An 8,684-nucleotide genomic window follows, 5' to 3' on the forward strand; every position below is an offset into this window, starting at 1 on the left:
GTATAATACTGTGTTTCACAAATAAAACCACATATTATATGGTTGTATGCTTGAATAAATTGAAATGCAATGTTCTAAACATTACCAAACACTGCTATCCACAATATCTGATTATGCCCTGCAGTTTCCTATCCCTCCTGACAATTCAGTATCTGGAAATCAGACCATACCTTTTGACATAACTCCTACCCTAGGCAGTCGAGGCCTAAGCAGTTCTTCTTGAGGCCTAATGGAACGCACATAATGCAAAGGCTTTAGATACAGTGATACAAACAGAGAAAAAAAGGTCCTGCCAGAAGTTTGCAATCTAAATAATATAAATTGTAGACATATCTGTGAGCATAATGCAATATGCTATATAAATAGCTTGTGAGAAATCCATAGACTGAAATACATTCTCCTAAAACAGTAACAGATAATTTTCAACAATAAGTAATTGCATTAAAAAAACCCGTTTCCAAATTGTTCTTGAACAACAATTATTCACTTTATATAACTTACCCAGATGCAGCAGTCAACACTGAGTAAAAGCCTGCCATGAATTAAAAAACGTTCTGAACATAAAGAACACCAAAAACTATGACTTCTTTCTGTACTCTCTCAAGTACAGAGTGTCCTGTGCACTAGTAGAGGACATCCTATACTATAATACTGTTGAAATGCTATAATTAAAGGTCTGTCAGAGTTTCCATTAAATCCCTGATTCTCAGGGTTTAATTAATAATAACAGTGAAAATTAATGTGAGTAGAATTAAAGCCACTGTCATAGCTCTACTGCATATTAATTCCTGATTTTAAGTCTCTACAACATGTGGGACTGATGCAGCTTCCTCTCTTCAGGCAAAACTCCCATCACAGGGGAACTTCTTTGAATGTAAAATTCCTCACTGGAGACAGTGGATATTTGTTTGAATGTAGACGGTGCGCACAGGCTCTGAAACACCTATAGCGTTTATATGGTAAGTTAAATGAACATTTCAGAAGGATGAATTACTGAATCACATAAAGTTATGGAAGAAATGCGCTAAGCATAGTTCAAACTTATATACCCTAAACCCCATGAACATTCAGAACTCCTCAGTCAATTCCTCCCCATTAGTCAACCTTTTTTTTAATGCATTTCTTTTTGAAATATTAGTATTCTTAACTCCTCCTCATTTTTCCTAAGTAAGAACTAAGGGATTGGTCCCATAATGGAAGATGGAGACTATATCTAAATATTGGGAAATGGACTTTCTCTGAAAGCATGAGAGCAAATCAGGTGTTCTGTTACTGAAACAAAGGCTACTGGCATTTGGATTTGGGTGCAAATAATTTCCAACACAGAACTTTCCGTAAGATTATGCCTTAAAAATAAGCATTGATATCTCACCATACAACACAAGGAAATTTAATCTTTGGCATAAAAGGATCAAATAAAACTACCTCAGTGTGGAATTCTAGAGAGGGACCTGGCAGAATACTAGAGGATATTAATTTCTCTTCGAAGCAAATAGCATTACAGCTGAAAAATGTGAAAGCATGAAATTTTCTCAACACTGCTGTGAGAAACAGACCAGAAACACCAGACGTATGCAAAATACTACAGTGAAGGGTAGAGACAGTATTTTCAGAAGTTGTTGAAAATGTTAGGAATATTTTGTTTCACATAAAAGCACCTATTACAAAATACACATTTTTGTCCAGATTCCAAACTAATAGGTGGCATTATTTTCTCTTACATTAAAAGAATCTATGTTGTACTGTAAACCTATATCACACACTTCTGTGGTTAATAGAGAAAAAAGGGTTCCAAACTAATTGCTGCTAGAACTGCTAAGTAGGTCAAGGAAGTTCACAAGTAAAAAAAAATTCACGTTAGAAAGAAAAGTGGGTATTTATACGGCTAATGAAACCTATGCTTCTCAGAAGAAGCACTACAAAAAACTAAGTCCACCTAATGAAAAATTCACATCCTATCACAAATAAGCTGAAATATCATCATCAGAGAATATGATCTGTTTTCAGTAAAACTGGGTACGTCTGCAGCACAACCCAAGAAGTGTGATAGAAGATAAGCAATGGAAGAAAGCATGCTTCTGCTATTGTGATCTTCTATCAGTACTGTCTTGATATCTAAATGTGGGGTCCACTGTGGTTGTCACTGTGCAATTCACTAAAAGATGCAGTCTTTGACCTGGAGAGCTTAGAAACTAAACAGATAATATGGACAAAATATAGGAAAGTGTTACCACAGCTTTATCAAGCTAGAACCGAGACTACAGTTCCACAGCAGCCTAAACTAGAAATGTGACTGCCAGGCCCTGCCGCTACCCTCCTCTCTCTACGTGCTCCCTAGGCCACTCGCTGAGCTGCTTCAGTTCACTATTCCAGCATAAAACTGTCCTCTCCAAACTGAGCATACTTTTGCCAGACTAAGGTACTGATGTGGATCAGTAAAGGAATTGCCAGTTACCTGAGACAGCAGGGGACACCGAAGAGAGGCCAGGTGGGAGAGGATGGAGGGGAGGGACTCGTGCTTTGGGACAACAGTCAAACATAGACATTAAGTCATTTACCCAAATTCACTTAGAAATTCTATGGCAGGTATCATATAATGTTTCTGTTATCAGAATAAGTAGCTATAAGCAGATCCTGAATAAGTTTAGGATGGACATTTCAAGAGACTTTTTAATCCCTAGAGCACCAAAAGTTTGCGTCAGCCACCCTGCAAGGTTAACAAGAGCAAAAATCATAAGGAGATTTTAGATGGAGCTTTGCATTATATGAGATGGTTGACAGAGATGATAAAGAGTTACGACTTGAAAACTCAAGTGTCCTTTCAATTCTATGCATTTTGAAATGGCTCAACTAATTCAAAACTAAGAGAAGCTGAAAAAAAGCTCCTTCGAGTACACTGTATTGGAGGAAGTTACATCAAATGAATGCCAATGCTAAAACCAGGAAAAAGATACGAATCCAATTCTGCAACCCTTAGGAGCCGAGAATAGTACTCTCTCTAATTTACTAACGTCACTATAAACCAGGACACAAAGAACACTTAGGCTCTTGATAGAGAAAATTACCAATCAAAACAGAGTAATCTATACTATTAATCTGGAGTGTACCTTGCCCTGCTTACCCAGTCTTTCAGAGTTTAAAGAATTAAGAAACCAGACCAAAACTTTGCATGGGGGCACGGTTTACTGTAATCCATGTCACGATAAAGCAAGGCATCTCTCAACCAAAATGGATAAAGCCTGTAACTGTTTGTGTGTATCTGTTGCTGAGCTATCAGCTCTTGCGTTAGCTTTAAGCTAAGCATCACACCATCCACTTTCTCCTCTCTCGTATTCTCTAATGCTGAAGTCACATGACAAACATCTGGTGATCAAAGCAAAATCACGAAGTGGATAATTTCTATTTGGACATTACTTTTTGGCTCCACTTATGCCTGCAGCTGGAGCGTTTCCTCCCTGCAGCTCTATGCTGTTTTGTGAGCAACGCTGGCAAAATGTCACAAATTTAGGAGAAACTTTGAAGGGGCGTAGTGTTAAAGACTTCTACTTTCAAATCAGTACAGCTTGGATCAATGACACCACTACTAAATGTAAACAGGCGTAATGGAAATTTTACAAAGCAAAACCATTTGTGTGTAACGTCAAAAACAGCACAAGGTCCTCTTTCCATAAGAGTGCAAATCACATTTAGAGAAAGGCCAGAGAGAAAAGCAAGATTACTTTGTGATGATTTGCTGCCAAGTTCACTACACTATTTGCTTGATAATGAATTTCCGTCATATTGTCATGTATTTCAGGCTTCATCAACAGAGTGCTACACTGCAAAAAAATATGGTTTTAGCACATTGGAAAAAGGTGAAAAGAGGAAAAAGAACACACATTATTATTTGATTTCCTGCAAGTAATAATTTGTAAAAATATTATTTTACAATGAACTAAATTCATGTTTCTAATGCATATTAAATATGGAATCAGAACTCCTTTACTGGATTTCAAGTTCTTAACTTTCATAGTTTTATATTCATTGCAGCAGGCTTTTGGTTTTATTTCACTTCCATACCAGCAGACAAATGACAGTATGCATTTTGTGGGGAATAACAACCAGGAAGAGATAAGGCTTTTTTTTAAATGCAGTTTGAGAAAACACCTTGCTCTGTCTAATCACAAATTCCAAAAAAGGGAAGGAAGGGAGAAAAGATGAAGTGTCCTGTTGGAAGAATGAATGTGGATTCAGGTGTATGAAATATTGGCTAATTATGTGGTAAGATTTTGCTTCCATCAGAAGTAATAAATGGGAAGAGATTACCGAACACATTTCTGCTGCAAAGGGAAGAAAGCAGTTTCTGGTATGTTGCACTTGTAACAATATGATTTTTTTTTTGGCTTGACATTACTTACAGTATCTTATCTACATTAGTAATAAATAAAAGACAAACAGCATCTTCTGTTGCCCCTCAAGTTGTCAATACTTCAGTGTGCTCTGAAGAGCAGCCAGGCTGTTCACATAAGCACGGCTTCAGGCACACCCAGAGAAAGCCCTGTGACCAAGTACACGCAGTGCCTCCAAAGGTTGGAGGCCTTCCAAGCCCAACACGCACGCGCTGCCTATAGGTGCTCCGGGTGGCTGGTAGCACGGATGGGAGAGAAGCTCACAGAGCACATCTGCTGCTCCGAGTGTGCTTTTTAAGAGCTGTACACACTAACAGCAACTGGTGAATAGGTACAAGGAGCCTTCTGATTTGTGTGTCTGTATAAAAGCACAGTCCCAGTTGTAAGTAATTAAGGGATTTATTGGTCAGGTCAGGTTGCAGAAGCTGTAGCACACAAGGAGAGATAGCTAGGATTTGTGGCTCACATTCCCGTGTGATGTAACAGTTTATAATGCTACACAGCTCTCAGTCCCTCACGTTTACATTCTGGCTGCTGCTGGTCTTCTCAAGCCCACGCTATGCTTTCGAATTAGCATGAGTAACTGGACACAAAAGGCAGAGAACAGTTGCTTTTTCCACAGGCCTTGTAAAGAACTTGCTGGGAATTCTTCTGGAAAACTGTTCTTCTCAGAATTGAAACTTTTCACATGAGTTTACCAATTTTAGTGAAACTTGCAGAGGGAAAAGTATCTCAATTCAAAAACTGGATTTCTGACAGAGGTAAGAAAGAGAGGCCTGACCAGCATCCCAGGATCTAGGTACTAGCCTGGAGTGTCAAAGACAAGTGTGCAAGTTCACATTCGGGTGAACCTGAGACAGCATTTGTGATGTTGTAAATATAACTTTGTACTTATTAGAATACCTACATTTTCCAGATTGTTACCAATATAGAAGCTGCTTGGGTGCATGAGACTCCTGGATGTTGACTCAAGTTACGGCCTTTCCAACACTGACGCTGTACATAAAGAGCTGTCTTTCCTGAGAAAGTCACAGGTACAGTGCTGGTCAAATGCACAGCATGCCTAGAAACCTCGGTTTAGGGAAGACGTAAATAGGGGCTTATCATGAGCATAGAGAAGCAACAGCTGGAAAGTTGCCTAAGGACTGTGAAAATGCTCTCACAACATCCATTTGATAATGACGTTACTCCAATGAGTTCAGTGAAATTATCCTCACTTTACATGGGGGTCAGAGAAAAATGAAGCCGCTTAAACTGTAAAAATCCACCTTGTACATCTTATCATGCAAATTAAATTTAAAACCCCCATGGAAATAGTCCAAAGAACTTTCTCTGCATGTGGCTGTAAGTCATTTAAGTCACTCAGTGAGATGGGATAATGGCCATTATTTTTCATTTGGCCAGTTCATATTGTGACACTAGGAGAAAGACAGTCTGTCAAGTTTTTGTCTGCAGTGTCTAATTTTTCACCACACTGCTCCTGCCCTCCCTCCATTGTGTCAGGAGTACATTAGGTGTTGGAAGAGCAACGAGAGACTCAACCAGTGGGTGGAGAGGCTGGAGAAGGGGGATTGAATTATAGGCAGCCTGCAGAGTCTGTCTGAAAGGCTGTGCTGTTTCTCTTTATGGTTGATATGGATCTATGTCCCCATGCCATATTACATGGAAAGGATTAGAAATAGGATTTCTGATATTTCAGCTGACATGTCAGGAGAGATGATTTCATGCAACTGCCTATGTTGCAACCTAAATTCAAATATTCTGCCTTTTAAAAGGATTGTATTTATTTTCATCTGTACTTCTTGGCTCAGAACCTTATACTGCAATGAATGATACTGCAATGAAATGCACTTCAAAGAGCCTAATTCATAGCTAATATTTTGTATCTGTAGTGTACCTTTCTCACTCCCCAGTGACACAAATGGGAGTAAGTGGTAAAACAGCTCAGAAAGCTACGTGTATCACAGTTTGTAAAAGTTTGGAAGTTCTTCTGTAAATAAAAAAATCAAACATCAGTGTTTTGTTTTGACCAAGGCCAAGAAAATAAAGGAAAAAAGAGAAAAATATCTCAACTGAAAGTGCAACGTATCAAGGCCACTGGCTATAAATATAAATACTGCTGCTGCACATAAATCTTAAACAGCCTACTGCAACTACTAATACAGTAGTATTAAATACTATAATTTTACTATATTAAATAAATATAAAATTATAGTATTTACAAGATCAATATTTTTAAAGAAAATCACAGGATCATAGTATCAAACAAGATTATGCTATGTCCTATATAGTATTTTAAGATACATAAAGCAGTAACATGACTGCACATATGCATTTTAGAGATATCAAGTAACCATTGCACGAAGATGGTAACACTGTGTACCTAATGCTAAGCACAGCAACAAGCCTGAGGCCCATCTGATCTCCCCGTGCAAAATATGTCGTTCAACTCTTGCTAGCCTCATTGTATGTCTAATGGGAAATGCGTCACTTTTCATGCCTCCATAGAAATATGCATTGAGTGTTCCAACTATAATATATAGATCTAAGATTTTCTTACTGTTGGCTGTTGAGGCAGTAGAAATTACAGAAATGCTACAATGCAGAAAGAATCCCTGGATCCTGCCCTCGGTACAGAATGAAGGTACTTCTGTGAGGTTATATGCATTTCTAGCACGCTTGCATTGGCGTTTTCCACGTTGAATTCATGCAGTCCACAGTCGGCACCAGATAAAATTTAGCATAGCTCTGTTCGTGCAGATAAGCTATGTATTTGGTACTCACCAAGGATCTAGTTCACTGTTTCTGAAGTTTGTCCAGCATGAGAAACAAATCTTCCAGCGAAGGCCAGCAATATCACCGTAAGAATCCAGTTAGTTGTTTAGACCAATGGGCACCCTTCTTCTGGAGCACTGAAGAGTGATGAAAATATTAAGTAGAAAGTTTCACTTGCTAGAAGTTCCCGGTAGTAGAGAAAACCAAGCTCCCTTTCTCTTCCAAAATCTAAAAACATTTGATTTATGCCCATATTTTAACATGGCCAGGTAATGACCTTGCACAACAGAACAAACGCATCGAAAAGAAGCCCAGCTTGGGCCTGCAGTTACATATCTGCATGTACATTAGAACGTTTTTGTTAGAAGCATAAGCTCCATCTCGTTATGTTGCACTGCGTGGAACTTCGACTTTCACTAACCCGTAAATAGATACTGTTTGCAGCAAAGGGACCACGCACGTTTTTATATGACATACAACAAAAGACCTTGGTCCTCTGGAGGACGTACGTTCCTGTCACTTTCTCTTCAACAGCTCCCCAAGCAAAAGCTGTTGCCTTGACAACTCTGGGGCATTCTCTGGCTCCATGTGTGCCGGTAGGAGGAAGGCCAATTTCCTTCCACAAGAAATAGAACTGCTAAGAAATAAACAGTTAACAACTGTTCCGATTCCCTCAGTACTGCCAACATGAGGAAGAAAATGAAGAATCCGATTACAGACACAGGATTTCGTAAGCCAGAAGCAGAAGGATTCAAGCACTGAGAATTCACAGACACAAGTGGGGAACAGAAGAAACTGCAGTTACTTGAGACCAGTGACACTAGGAATGGCTATGGCTAAGGTCAGGCTAAGGTTCTTCTCTTTGGTCAGCTTCCTATAACTGTAAGGCCACTGGCCTTCCATGGCATTGCCCTTGCTTTACCATTATGCTGTTTATGAAGAAAGTGATAATAAACAATATAAAAAGGATCCATTTGCAATTTCCACTACTTCTGCAAATAACCTTTTGATAATATTAAGTAGGACTAACTTTATCTCGAATTTTGTGCTCCCTTTTTCTCTTATGAGTGCAACTCTTCTTCAAGTAAGCGTACTTCTGAAGTAAAAAAGAAGACACGGGAAAACTGATGGTCAGGAAAGAGATCACAGTAGTTGCACTTCACTTGAAAGAACAGTAGATAGAGACACCGTTTATCTGTAACACAGAAAACTATAAGCATGCTGCCTTGAAGCTCTAGTCTATTCTGTATCCTGTAACTGAGCTGAAGCCTATTCAGCTATGGAATATTCAGCTGTATGGTTGTTCTGTACCAAAAATCTCACCACATCCATGAGGAAAATCACATCCATTGAAAGTCAAAGCTTGTACATAGAAAGAGAGATACGCTGTTGTAATCTTTAAATTCTTCATTACTTCAAGGACGTATCATGGCCTTTGGCATTTCTCACTTATTAAACCTTCCCCTCCTTTAAGGGTTAGTCAAAGCACAAGCTATCTGCTTTGCCAGCAAATATCTAATG

This window comes from Phalacrocorax aristotelis, chromosome 7, assembly GCF_949628215.1.
Source record: "Phalacrocorax aristotelis chromosome 7, bGulAri2.1, whole genome shotgun sequence".
NCBI classification, from domain to species: domain Eukaryota; kingdom Metazoa; phylum Chordata; class Aves; order Suliformes; family Phalacrocoracidae; genus Phalacrocorax; species Phalacrocorax aristotelis.